Source organism: Lemur catta, chromosome 13, assembly GCF_020740605.2.
Source record: "Lemur catta isolate mLemCat1 chromosome 13, mLemCat1.pri, whole genome shotgun sequence".
Lineage (NCBI taxonomy): Eukaryota > Metazoa > Chordata > Mammalia > Primates > Lemuridae > Lemur > Lemur catta.
In genome coordinates, this window is record NC_059140.1 from 19,813,797 (window position 1) to 19,826,513 (window position 12,717).

General features: G+C 42.6%; 1 long non-coding RNA gene across 1 annotated transcript; it reads right to left on the reverse strand.

Annotated features, from left to right (window-relative positions):
* Positions 1-387: 387 nt before the first annotated feature.
* Positions 388-11,898, reverse strand: LOC123649180. Its single transcript, XR_006738889.1, has 3 exons — positions 11,694-11,898; positions 4,181-4,346; positions 388-517 (listed from the first exon to the last, which is right to left on the reverse strand). It is a non-coding gene; the product is annotated as an uncharacterized LOC123649180 (long non-coding RNA).
* Positions 11,899-12,717: the final 819 nt, after the last annotated feature.

Sequence of the window (12,717 nt, forward strand, 5' to 3'; positions counted from 1 at the left end):
ATCTTAAAAAAAATAACTGGAAGCAAATATGATAAAAATATTAAGTTAAAATTTTAAATGGTGGGAATTTTGGAACTTATTATAATAGTTTTATAACTTTCTATATATTTTAAATTTAGCAAAGAAAAATCGTGGTGAGAAAAATTGATCGATACATTACTCAAATTTGAGAAATCTTGAGCTGGTAGTTAAATCTCTCTACTTATAAACAAACTGATCTCCATGAACTTGTTAAACTTGTGTGACCCAAATTCTGTTGAAGAAATAAAAAAGAGTTTGTTCCCATTGTTTGTTCATGCATTCATTTACTCTTTAACATTAAGTGAGCATCTTTTCCATGCATGGCAGTAACTAGACCAGGTACAAGGTCTCAACCCACATGTTCCGCACAGTCCAGAGGGTGAGAGACGGAGCCTCAGGTGATTAAACTGGACCTCAGGTAAAAAGAACATAAGATGTGTATCTTCCAAGAAGGGGTTCTAGAAGTTCTCCTGGTGCAGATGAAGCCTGAGCTGTGCTGAAGGAAACAATAAGAATTATCTGGGTAAAGAGAGGCAGAAAGAATTTCTGGAGAAAGAAAGAATTGTTTGGAAAACAAAAAAGTAAAGCCTAGTTTTTCATTTATAAAATACTTAAACCAAGAGAATGGCAAAGGTTACACTCTAAAAAAGAAATATCTATAAGGATGAGACATATTTTAAATAGAACAATGGAGTTAAAGCATTTATAAATGATCTACGATCCTACAGCTCCCACTGTGCCAGGAAAGCTAAAAAAGGAAAGACTATATTTGGGTCTCAGTCAATTTCCTGGCTATCTGCTAGTGTTGAAGGTTTTAGGTGGCTGAGATAACTTGGCATGCATTTCAGAGTAGAATCAACACAATCAGGGACAAGTGACATAGATATCTTTCATGAAATGTACCTTTTATCACATTCATCTTCTCTTATGCGAGAAGAGGGTAACATTTCCATGCTCTCTCCTATTTATGCTGAGCTTCTGAAAGAGATGCTGCTGCAATAAGATCTTTGTTTTCCATGTATGTGTAATTGAGTATTTCCGATCTTATTGTCTATGTATTAAGGCATGCTGCGATCCTTTCCTTTGGGAGAGTCCCTGTGTTGTTATTCCAATGTTTAGAGTGATTCACATGTCTGGAATGAAAAGATGATCCTGTATCGGAGCCACTGATAATGCCATCGTTATTGCTGTGCTGGGAAGAGAACCAAGACTGGTAACTGAATCAGCTGATCTTCGACGCGTGTAAAGCACTTAAGCTACCCTGCAATTCAGGGTTTCAACTTGCACTGACTTGACGATTGAATTCTGATTTCCACTCAGGTTTTCTATTAACATTGTAAGACAGGATCGGTAAAGTATTGACTTGTGAAAATTTTTTTTTCTGGGAGAACTAAAATGGAACCTAGCCTATTATTGCAATTAAAGTCCTTTAACTAAAACCTTAAATCTTGAGGATTTTTGTTGCCATTTACTTTTATTATGTATGCAGCTTTTAAATTGTATGCAGTTTTAAAAAATAGATTTTATTTTTTTGAGTTTTAGGTTCACAGCAAAATTCAGCAGAAAATACAGAGAATTCCCATATAGCCCATGTGGCACCCCCTCTTCCAGTGTCCACCACTGTCAACATCCCACACCAAAGTGATATTTGTGTCACAATTGATGAACCTACACTGGCACTTATTCTATAGTTTACATTAGGGTTCACTCTTAATGGTGTACATCCTGTGGGTTTTGACGAATGTATCCACCATTGTGGTATCATAAGGAGTGGTTTCACTGCCCTAAAAATCCTCTGTGTTCTGTCTGTTCATCCTTCCCTTCCCCAACCCCAACCCCTGGCAACCACTGATCCTTTTACTGTCTCCATAGTTTTGCCTTTTCCAGAATGTCATATAGTTGGAATTATACAGCATGTAGCCTTTTCAGACTAGCTTCCTTCACTTAGTAATGTGCACTTAAGCTTTCTCCACATCTTTTTGTGGATTGACAGCTCATTTCTTTTTAGCCCTGAATAATATTCCATTGCCTGTATATTCCACAGTTTACTTATCCGTTCACCTACTGAAGGACATCTTGGTTGTTTCCAAGTTTTGGCAATTCTAAATAAAGGTGTCACAAACATCCGCGTGCAGGTTTTTGTGTAGACATGATTTTCAGCTTATTTGGGTAAACACTAAGAAGCTTGAGGCCATCTGTGGTGGTTCACATCTATAATCCCAGCATTTTGGGAGGCCGAGGCGGGAGGATTGCTTGAGCCCAGGAGTTCGAGACCAGCCTGGGCAAGAAGAAGACCCCATCTCTAAAAAAATAAAGCTCAATTATTGAGTAATGAGTATGTTTGTTTAGTTTTGTAAGAAACCACCAAACGGTCTTTGAAAGTAGATGCACCATTTTTGCATTTCACCAGCAATGAAAGACTTTCTGTTGCCACATCTTCTCCAGGATTTGGTGTTGTCAGTGTTCTGGATTTTGGCCATTCTAATAGATGTGTAGTAGTATTTTGTTTTTATTTGCATTTTCCAAATGACACATGATGTGGAGCATCTTTTCATCTGCTTATTTGCCATCTGTACATCATCTTTGGTGAGGTTTAGGTCTTTTGCCCATTTTTTCGAGTTGTTCATTTTCTTATCATTGAGTTTTAAGAGTTCTTTGTATATTTTGGATAATAATCCTTTATCAGATATGTCTTTTGTAAATATATTCTCCCAGTCTGTGGCTTGTCTTATTCTCTTGATGGTGTCTTTTGCAGAGTATAAATTTTTAATATTAATTAAGTCCAGCATATCAATTTTTTCTTTCATGGATGAAGTTGGTTTTTATTTACTTGTATTTTCCTTCTCACTGTGATAAAGATTGCTGTCATGTAGGCATCCTGCTGCCCTTGAAGAGATGACTACTGTGGCCTTCTCATCCTCCTTACTCACCCAGTGTTGATGATAATGCCATTTCTGTGAATCCCACACAGCTGTTGTGAGCATCAAATGAGATAATGTTTATGAATCAGTTTTTTTAAATTGAAAAGCAGTGGTACACATGTCAGGTGGTGTTACTAGTCTCTTGACAGCACACACACAAGCATACACACATATGCTTTTATTTCCCTTCTTTGGCCAATGGGTTTTACTCATGGAATCAATTAAAAAGAGACCAATTTCTCACTACAGTTGACAATAGTATTTGGAATCTAGGAGATAAGAAGCTGCAAATGCCATCTTTAAATCCAGAGGTTTTACAAGGTTAACTTTCACTGTCTCAGGGAGAGCGTGGGTCTATTTCAGTGCCCTCTGTCTCTGGAAGGGACAAAGGTTCTTTGCTTGACCAAACTTTAGCCAGGCTCCTGAACCTTTTCCGGGGCCTATCTGGGCCCTGCCTTGTAAAGCCCAGTTTTGGCAAGAATCCTGTTAAATCAGGTCAGTAGGAGCCCCCTACCCTCGGTCACCTGATCGCACTCCACATTCTTCACCCTCTGGTTCAGGTTCCTCACCTTCCTGTGCCCCAGGTGATGTCTGACCATGTCTGACTTCCTCAGCCTTTCTTCAGCAAGAATTTCATTAGGTCATTAGGTAGGTAGGTTTAGCCAGAATCCTCTTCACCCCTGATGCTTCCTCTTAGTAATTTTCTATCCACTGACTCCCCACCCTGCTCCTTGGCTACAAATTCCCACCTGCCCATCCTGTATTTGGAGTTGAGCCCAATCTCTCCGTCTCTGCAAAACCCCATTGCAGTGGTGCCTATACCTACCTTGAGGGTCCTGAATAATGTCTGCCTTACCGTGCTTTAGCAAGCATCACTGAATAATTCTTTTTAAACAGAAGTATCAAGAATTATTTCATGATTTTGCAAGATTTTCCCAGTTTACCTTCATCTCCTGCTTCGGGTGTTTTCTTTCTTCCCATTTACAGTCTACTCTTGACCACAGAGTTAGGGGCACCAATCTCTGTGTAGCTGAATATCTGTGTATAACTTCAGACACCCCCCACCCCCCGCCAAATTTAACCATTAATAGCCTACTGTTAACCAAAAGCATTACCATAACGCAAACAGTAGATTAACAGATATTTTGTGTATGTATTATATCCTATATTCTTACAATAAAGAAAGCTAGAGAAAAAATATTATTAAGAAAATCATAAGGAAGAGAAAATATATTTACTGTTCTTTAAGTGGCAGTGGATCATCCTAGAGGTCTTCATCTTCATCGGCTTTCCACTGAGTAGGCTGAGGAGGAGGAGGGAGAGGAGGGGCTGGTCTTGCTGTCTCAGGCGTGGCAGAGGGGAAGAATGTCTGCGTATAAGTGGACGTGCGCAGTCAAGGGTCAGCTGTATTTTGACAAGAATAAAGGAAATTGTAGTTACCTTTAACTGAATAGTTGAAGACGACAGAAAGAAAACAAAGCCAGAGAGAGAGAGAGAGAGAGAGAGAGAGAATCCCATTGAACAAAGGGGGGCTTCTATGGCAGCACAAGCACTTTGATGTCTTCTGGCCCACAGGCCTGGCTGCAGTGCACCTCGAACCCTCGGGGCTTGATGGTACAGCTGCCCATTGACTGAGCTGCAGGGAGAGGGAGCAGCAGAAAGACAGAGAGAAAGAGAGAGGAAGAGAGAGGAGAAGGGCAACATGGAAGGCTCCAAAAGTTTCTGATTTATCTTGCTGAAGATCTACTCACCAACTAGAGAAAGGAAGGTGTTGGCAAATGTCCTAAGTGGTTTATGACGGCTCACAATACTTCCACCCCATGGGAGTCATGGGAGTGTTTATTTGGGGATGTCTCTGCACCCACTTCAGGGAAAGATCCTGAGAAAGAGATAATTTCTTCTAAAATCTTTAAATAGATCCATTCCCTGGTACCTTAGAATTTTTGTTCTGTAGCCAATTACCTGTTTCTTAAATTACCCTTTCAAAGTTTTTGTTGTTAATGTGTAAGAATGCTGTTTTTGTAAAGGATCTTATACAAGCTTGATGAATTCTTGCATTAGTTCTCACAGCTTGTCTATAGAATTTATTAACTATTTTGTATAGAAAATCACGTCATCTACAAACATGGACATTTTATTTCTTCCTTTCCAATCACTATATCTCTTATTTCATATTCTTGCTTTTACTGTACTGTCCAGACCTTCAATATATGATGCTAAATAGGAACAATGATAGCTGATAGCTTTGTCTTTTTCTTGTTTTTGTAATTTTCCTCAATTTAATGTATGTACACAATGGATATACTTAATGTGGGCTTTCCATGGATATTTTGTCATGTTCATGAAGTCCCCTCTTATTTATGTTTATTTAGAAAGATCATGAATGATCTTGATTTGTACCAAACCTTTTTTTCTGTGTCTTTAAGGTATGTTTTTTCTTCTTTAATCTGTTAAAGGGAAGAATTCTATACATCCACATTTTTCCCAACAGTGAAGATAGGCATTTTTCTGATTAGTTTAACAATGCACACTCATCACAGGAAATTCGACCAGTATACGAAGGTGTATCAGACGTCTCTTGTTTGGCACTTTAAATCATCCTTTCCCACCCCCTTCTCCAGCCATGGCAGCCACATGGGCTTCACGGGCCCCATGAGTACCACAGACGCACCTGTCCCCAGGGCCTGCCCTGTCCTGCTTCCTGACCAGGGCTTCTCTGATGCCCCCACAGGGGACACCCTTGGGAACCTGCTGATTCTTACGCATGCACAACCCAGAAAAGCCATGGCGTTATGCTCACAGGGTCACCTGTGACCAACGGCAAACAGGAACACATGGAAGCTGTTCCCCCCTTTGGTCCTCTGGGTGAGTAATTCTGAGATGCATTTCATGAAGCTCCTCAGAAGGCCCCACAGAATTGAGTTTCAGTTACCTGCAGCAGTGAGCAACTGAAAAATGCATCTTTAGCCAGGTGTGGTGACACACACCACGTCTGTAGTCCCAACTACTTGGGAGGCTGAGGCTGGAGGATCTCTTGAGCCCAGGAATTCTAGACCAGCCTGGGGAACATGGTGAGACCCTGCCTCAAGAAAAGCCAGGCATCCTTATATCGGCTTTTCTTTCTTCCTTGTTTCTCTTTCTGTTCCCTGGCATCACTTCTAAGTGAACCTCTCTGGAGGAACCCAGATTAACACAGGGTGTGATGAAGCAGAAAAACTACCCAAATACAACCATCCAGATATATTAAATAATTACCATTAACATTTTGCTTTTCTATTCATGCATGGGATCATAGCACGAGTGATTTTTAAAATCAAGCCTTTATTATTATTAATTTATGTCTTCCTTACTTCCATCTAACTCCCTCTTCATCAATTCCCATGAATATCTCAGGATATGTCCTGTACTTTTCTTCATGCTCGTGAACCCTCACCATCTGACAAGAGCACATGCGCGCACACACACACACACACACACACACACACACGATCAGTTGGGCGAGACTGGAAGTATGTGTGGTAACAAAACCTCAACATCTCAGTGGTTTGTTTATCCCATGGAGTTTTGTCTTGAGCACATAAGATATGCTGGGCACAGGGCAATGGCACCAGGCAGCAGTTGTCCATGAGATGACTCAGCTATCAAGGCAGCTTCATTGAAAGGCTCCCTCATTTCTCTACCCAAAGCTTCTGCTTTTACTAGGGCACAGGAAAGAAACAGGTTGAAGAACTAACTGCCCAGAAGCTTTTCCTTCGAGAACCCTGGTGGAGTAGGTATGTTAAAGGTATTAATTTTTCTAAATAGGTGAAGGAAACAGAACCTCGGAGATTGAATGACTCATCTGAGGCCACAGAGTTGGCAAGTGGGAGAGCTAAGCTTCCAAGGAACAGCCAGCTCCTCTCTGTCCCTTTTCACTTGGGTGGATATTTAAATAATTCAGCATATTTCTCCCAAACCTTGACAGCACAGCCTCATGGGAGAACATCTTTCTCAATTTGAGTCTAGAATGGGGGAAAGAATGAAAGGAATTCCCCACTGTGGCACATCTCAGAATAGCTCCACCAGGTAAACACATTCTTTCCTAAGAGAAATCTGTCGGGAAAAAATGATCTTTCTGAACAGTGGTCAACTGCTGTTGCTAAAATAGGAGCATGATTAGTTACAACTAAGTCTCCTCTAAAAAGTGCCATATCCCAGCAGCGGATGGTGACATGGAAAGAGCAAATGGTGTTGGAGGCATTTGCGTCTGGCTGAGACGTAGGGTGTCGGAGGTGTTGTGCAGTCTGTTCTTTCTGCTCCACAGGTCTCACAATAAAACTAGAACCGAGGGATCATCTCCCATCCTCATCCTCAAAACTGAATTACCATGAAGAGATGCTGTTTCCATACTGATACATTTATTTGGCTCCATTTATCCTAGGATTAAGGTGAGCTTCAGAAAGCTATCATTTGTTACAGTTAAAAATAAAAAGAATGTTACGAAACTATTTGCTATTCCAAAGATATTTTCTATGTCAGAATTTCTCATCCAAACCTATTTTGCAAGCATGACCTTCCTCCGTGATCACTATCACAGGCTTACCGGTCAGCCTCCAGACATTCTTGGCTATTTTGATAACATGAAACCTGGCAGTTGCTCGTTGTGATTTGCACATGGTTGCAGTTGGAGATTTTTCATAAATTATAATAAAATTTCTTTGAGGGGAAATCTGCTTTAAGCACTGGATTGGGGAAAAAAAATAAAAATAGAAACAAACAACTGAGTACATCTATTCTCCAAAATGCATGTTAGTCCGTCAAGGCAACTCACTGGTTCTCTGTCACAGTCACTTTATAAGGCGGATAATTTATGGACAGCCACACGGGTCCACGAGGTTAACTATGAGACTCAAATGCCCAGGAACAGGCATGTGCTATTTTTAAAATGAAGTGACTATAACTTCACCTGCTATTTCCAAACCTATTGGATTATTTCACTCAGAGCATTTCCCTCCTTCTTCACTGGTAATGTTTGTCATTATATAAAGAGCACTTAAGATGAAACAGAAGTACATTCTTCCACGTCCACAAATCTGACAAATTTTAGTTTACAGAACTCCTTTCTTTGCAGGGGGAGATTTAACACTGCAGCCAGTACGTGCGGGCTTTGATTGTTACCACAGCCAAAACCAAGGCAAGAAGAGTCCATTTTAAGATCCAGCCGCACAGGCTGTGTCTGATGGCTTGTACAGAGCTGGGTGGTCCCAGTCTTGCCATCCCACACAGAAGCATCAACAGACCCTTTTCTCTGCATTCCTAGGAGCTGCCCCCAGAAGTCTGGTCCATGAAGGGGCATTGTAGCAGCCCGGGGTCATTTGACAGAGGACGTTCTGACCTTCGGGCCACTGTGTTAGCAGCTAATTGAGGGACTAGAAGTTAGGAGATTGCATGATTTCACTGTGGCCAAATATTTTCTGCATAATGCACTGAAAAGCACTCTTGACGTTCATGGTTCCCAGGGTTCTTAAAGAAAGTCTAGTTCTCCAGTGAAACCCTTGCCTCTCTGGGAGTGAATTGCCAGCACAGTCTCCCTTATAAGTCAGTATGGTGGATACGTCTTATATTTGTGTGCTCAGCATCCCTTCCTTTTTGGAACTCTTGGGGACGATCATGTGAAAAGCAACGAGCCTCTTATTCCTGCTCTGGGATGGGAGCAGGAGGAGCAGCCTGTGATCAGCAGTGGTGAAATGGCCAATCAAGTTGTCATCCGTGGCCACCTGGGATCAACGTGCCTATTGAGGACGAAGCAACGGAACCAGGGCAGAAACAGACATCATCTAGTGGTTTGGACTTGCAGAAGAGATGGCTCCTTTCCTTGTGGTTGCAGTAGCTGAATGAGATGTTAGGTCGTCTCCTGTTGTACAGAGGGTGGGTCTCCATTTGGAAACTGTATTTCTGGAAATAAGAAAGTGTGGGTGGCTGGGGGAGCCATGAAGGGGAGGAGGGCCACACTGAACTCTTGCCTTCTATGGGCCCAGTGTCCTTTGACCTGTCAGCCTGCGTGTCATCATTTGGTGGGTGCTTCTCACCCCACCCAGCCCTGACAGCAATGGTGAGCTTATGACGAGTTAGACCAGTAGAATCTTCTTCCCCAGACCCTGAATCTTGACCACAGGCACACGGGGCGATGGTGACTGCAGTTGAGGCCTCCGACAGAATGTTTAAAGAGGCTGTCCATGAACCGCTGCTGCTGAGATCCCTAGAGCCAGAGCAGCGCTGGGTCCTTCATTTCTCATGGCCATGTGCTCAGCTTTTCTGTCTGATTCACTGAGTGACCCAGAATCCTTCCAAAGAACCCTGCTGATTCCATCCTCTGCTTAAATGACATACAATAGAGCACAAGACATTTATTTATCGATGACCTTGTGGGCACCAGGCACTGTGCCAAATTCTTTCAGACGTATAAAATTTCAATTACTTGGTATGATTGTGTAAAGGAATGATGGCATTTTGGGGGCTGCAGCAGATGCTGTCACAGCCTCGCTCGCCTCTCGCAGACACATCTGAGTCCCCAGCTGCTGGTCTCTGCATTTGGGCCTGAGGTATTGGTGTAAAAATGCCCCAGAAGCTCTCTGCACCTGGACTGGGATAGTTCTGAAGTGTGTGTTTTGCCTCATTTCCCAGCGTTTGCCCACGAGTTTAAGCTCCCATCGCCTAATGCAGCCGCTGGCTTCACCTGTTCCCTGGATCACGTCCATCTTCCCGGCTGTGTTGCTCATATTTCACGAATAAAATACCTTCACTGAAATTCTTGTCTTTGTGTCTGCTTCTGGGGCTAAGACTAAGTAAGACAGAGGCTGCTGGGATGCTTGGAAGATGTAGCCCAGCACTGGCCTTGTGTTAATCCCTCGATAAGGGGGCGGCGCTGAGAGACAGAGGGGGCAGGGAACTTACCCAAGGTCCCCCGGCTGGTGGACACCTAGGATGGCAGCTAGAATTCATCTCACATCACAGCTCTGACCCGTTGCCTGGCCCACGGTTGTTCCACCTCCGCACTGTCGACGTTTTGAGCTGGTGATTCTTGGTTGTGGGGGGCCGTCCTGTGCGTGGTAGGATGGTTAGCAGCCTCCCTGGCCTCTGTGCACTGGATCCCAGCAACACTCCATCCCCTATTGTGACAACCAAAAATGCCCCCTCCCCCAAATTGCCAAATGTCCCCTGGGAGGAGGGGCGGGCTCCCCCATGAGAACCACAGCCCGAGAGAGCCAGGTTCCGTCAGCAGCAGCACCGTGGCCTGGGCTGACAGAGAGGGCCAGAGTGACAGCCCACGCGTGGCCTATTTACTGACCCTTATAAGCCTTTGATCCAATCTTGCGTCTCCTGACTGCAGATCTGGCCCACTTTCCATTATGCGAGGCCTCCTGAGATCAATTGTTCCATTGCTCTACCTGTTAGAAAGTTCTTTCCTATTGAGCCCAAATCTGCGTCCCGGGAACTGACTTCATCAGCGTGCCTTCCAGGGCCACGCAGAGGCCTAATCCTTCTTCAGGGGCTGGCACTTCAGCTATTTGAAAACAACTCCCGTGTCCCTGCCTCGTCCCCTCCCCACCAGGCCCTCCCTGAACCTCTTGGATCTTCCCGTGGCTGCTCAGGCCCTCAGGGGTCACGCTCAACAACACGGTCCGCAGCTGTAACACCTACTGTGTGCCAGGCACTGCAACGTGTCAAAGAACAGTTCTCGGATGAGGAATTCAAACTTCTAGGTTCCTACTCACACATTTGAACAAGAATTTCCAGGGGCCTAGAGTTTATGTATTCTAAAGCTTCCAGGTCATTCTGCGGTAGCCCACCTACAGCCCCGTATTTGAGTACTTCTGATCTAACGTATTCCAGCTGCAGGCAATAGAGTTCTCATTTATTTCTTAAAGCAGCTACCTAAAAGATGACTTCTGAAGAAAATATTAAAAGGAAACTCTTAAACTGATAGGATACTAGGTCAAAGAGGTACATGTTTCTCAGTAAAATATTATTTTTAAAATTTATACCAAAAAAACCTAGGAGTTGACACAAAAAAATGCTAACTAGGTTTATTTCTCTAGAGGGTGGAATTAAATGAGATTTAAATTTTTTCCTTTGTTCTCTTCATTTTAAAGCTTGTGGAATGAATATATGTGTATATATGTGTGTGTGTGTATATAAAAATATGCATGCAAATATTCATATATGTTGTAATCAGTTTTTAATTATTTATAAAACTGTAACAATGACTACCTTTTTAGTACTTCTTATAGGGATGATGGCACCTGGTGGAAATAAGTGACAGAGAAGCAGAATGCAGTCATAGAATTGGACCCATTTTGGGACTAGGAAAGCATTAGAAAGATAGAGTTGAAAAGCTCCAGGTCATCTCCCTTCACGTGCGGATGCGGGAAAGGAGACTTAATAGTTATGGGACCATTACACATCCAGATAAAGATCCTGAGTGAAAAGAAACTGACATAAAGAACAAAAAATGGTGACGGCAGAGAAGCAAGTATCAAGGATGGATAAAAACATAAAAATAGGCGCTTATATCTACTCAAGACGCAACACCATTCATCCAGCTCACTGGTTAAATAATCATAAATGATTATTTCCCATTTGCCTAAGGCTTTACTTTACATGACCTAAAGCCTTATAAATGTTTCCAAGCTTCATAAATGAGCACATGATTTTCCTCCTTTCCTTTTGACTGTCCCTTATTTCAATTAAGTAAATATTACAATGGCTTACTTTTTTCTTGGAAGAGTTTCTCTGATTTCCTATTCTTGCTGCTCCTCCTAAACACCCATATGCAACTTTAAACCTTTGACTCACGTCGCTTCTTATGGATAGGTGGTCTCCTTTCTTCCTCCCACAAGTGCACCCTCTCGGGAGATTCCCGTGTTATTTCTGGCTGCCAGGATCAGGGTCCTGGGCAGAAGCCGGGGCAGGCACGTCCTCCCTGCAGCCACAGGAGTTTGGCGAATGAGCACAGAGTTTGTGCGTCTGTACAAAACCCCAACTACCCAACCCCCACTTCTTTTTAAAGTGAACCGAAGTCTGCATTTCAAATCATGCCACAGCAACTAGATACCACGGGGGACAGCCTCTGTTTTGCTGGAATGATATTTCTGGATCTTTCCAGGGCAATTCCATTTCACATTGCCAGGACTGTGTGTGTGTGTGTGTGTGTGTGTGTGTGAGAATGTGTGTGTGTGAGAGAGAGAGAGAATTCTACTTTGCTAGCAAAGTAACGTGTCTATGAGTACTGGTGGGTAATGCTACCCTAAATAACTTGGGCTTCCACTGGCTGGCTTTTGTTCCTAAAATGCTAATCCTTTCAGGTGTAGACCTATATAAAACATTGGGGATTATAGGTGCACAGAAACCTCAAATCTCTTCTGCTGCATAAGGTAAAGATACGTTTAAACTAACAGTTCAAAAGTATTTTGAGGGTACTAGCAAGGAGTTTAAGATTCTTCCAAAGTCCTTATTAAATACTAACATGTGAGGGAGATGAACTAATAACACTGAATTAATAACAGGCACTAGGTAGATTACTGTAGTTATCGTCTAGATTGCTTTTCATGCACAGCTGTCTTTGGGAAAAAATTAATTTCTCATATCAACTAAAATGATGGGGAGGGAGTCACCTCATTTCACAAAGAAAATTATCACCTGGTATTCGAATGAAAATAGTTCCCCTTTTCCTGCATGCAAAATGAAGAAGGGTCTTAGATTTAATGTGCAGCATCCCATGGTGACGGGTTGGAAT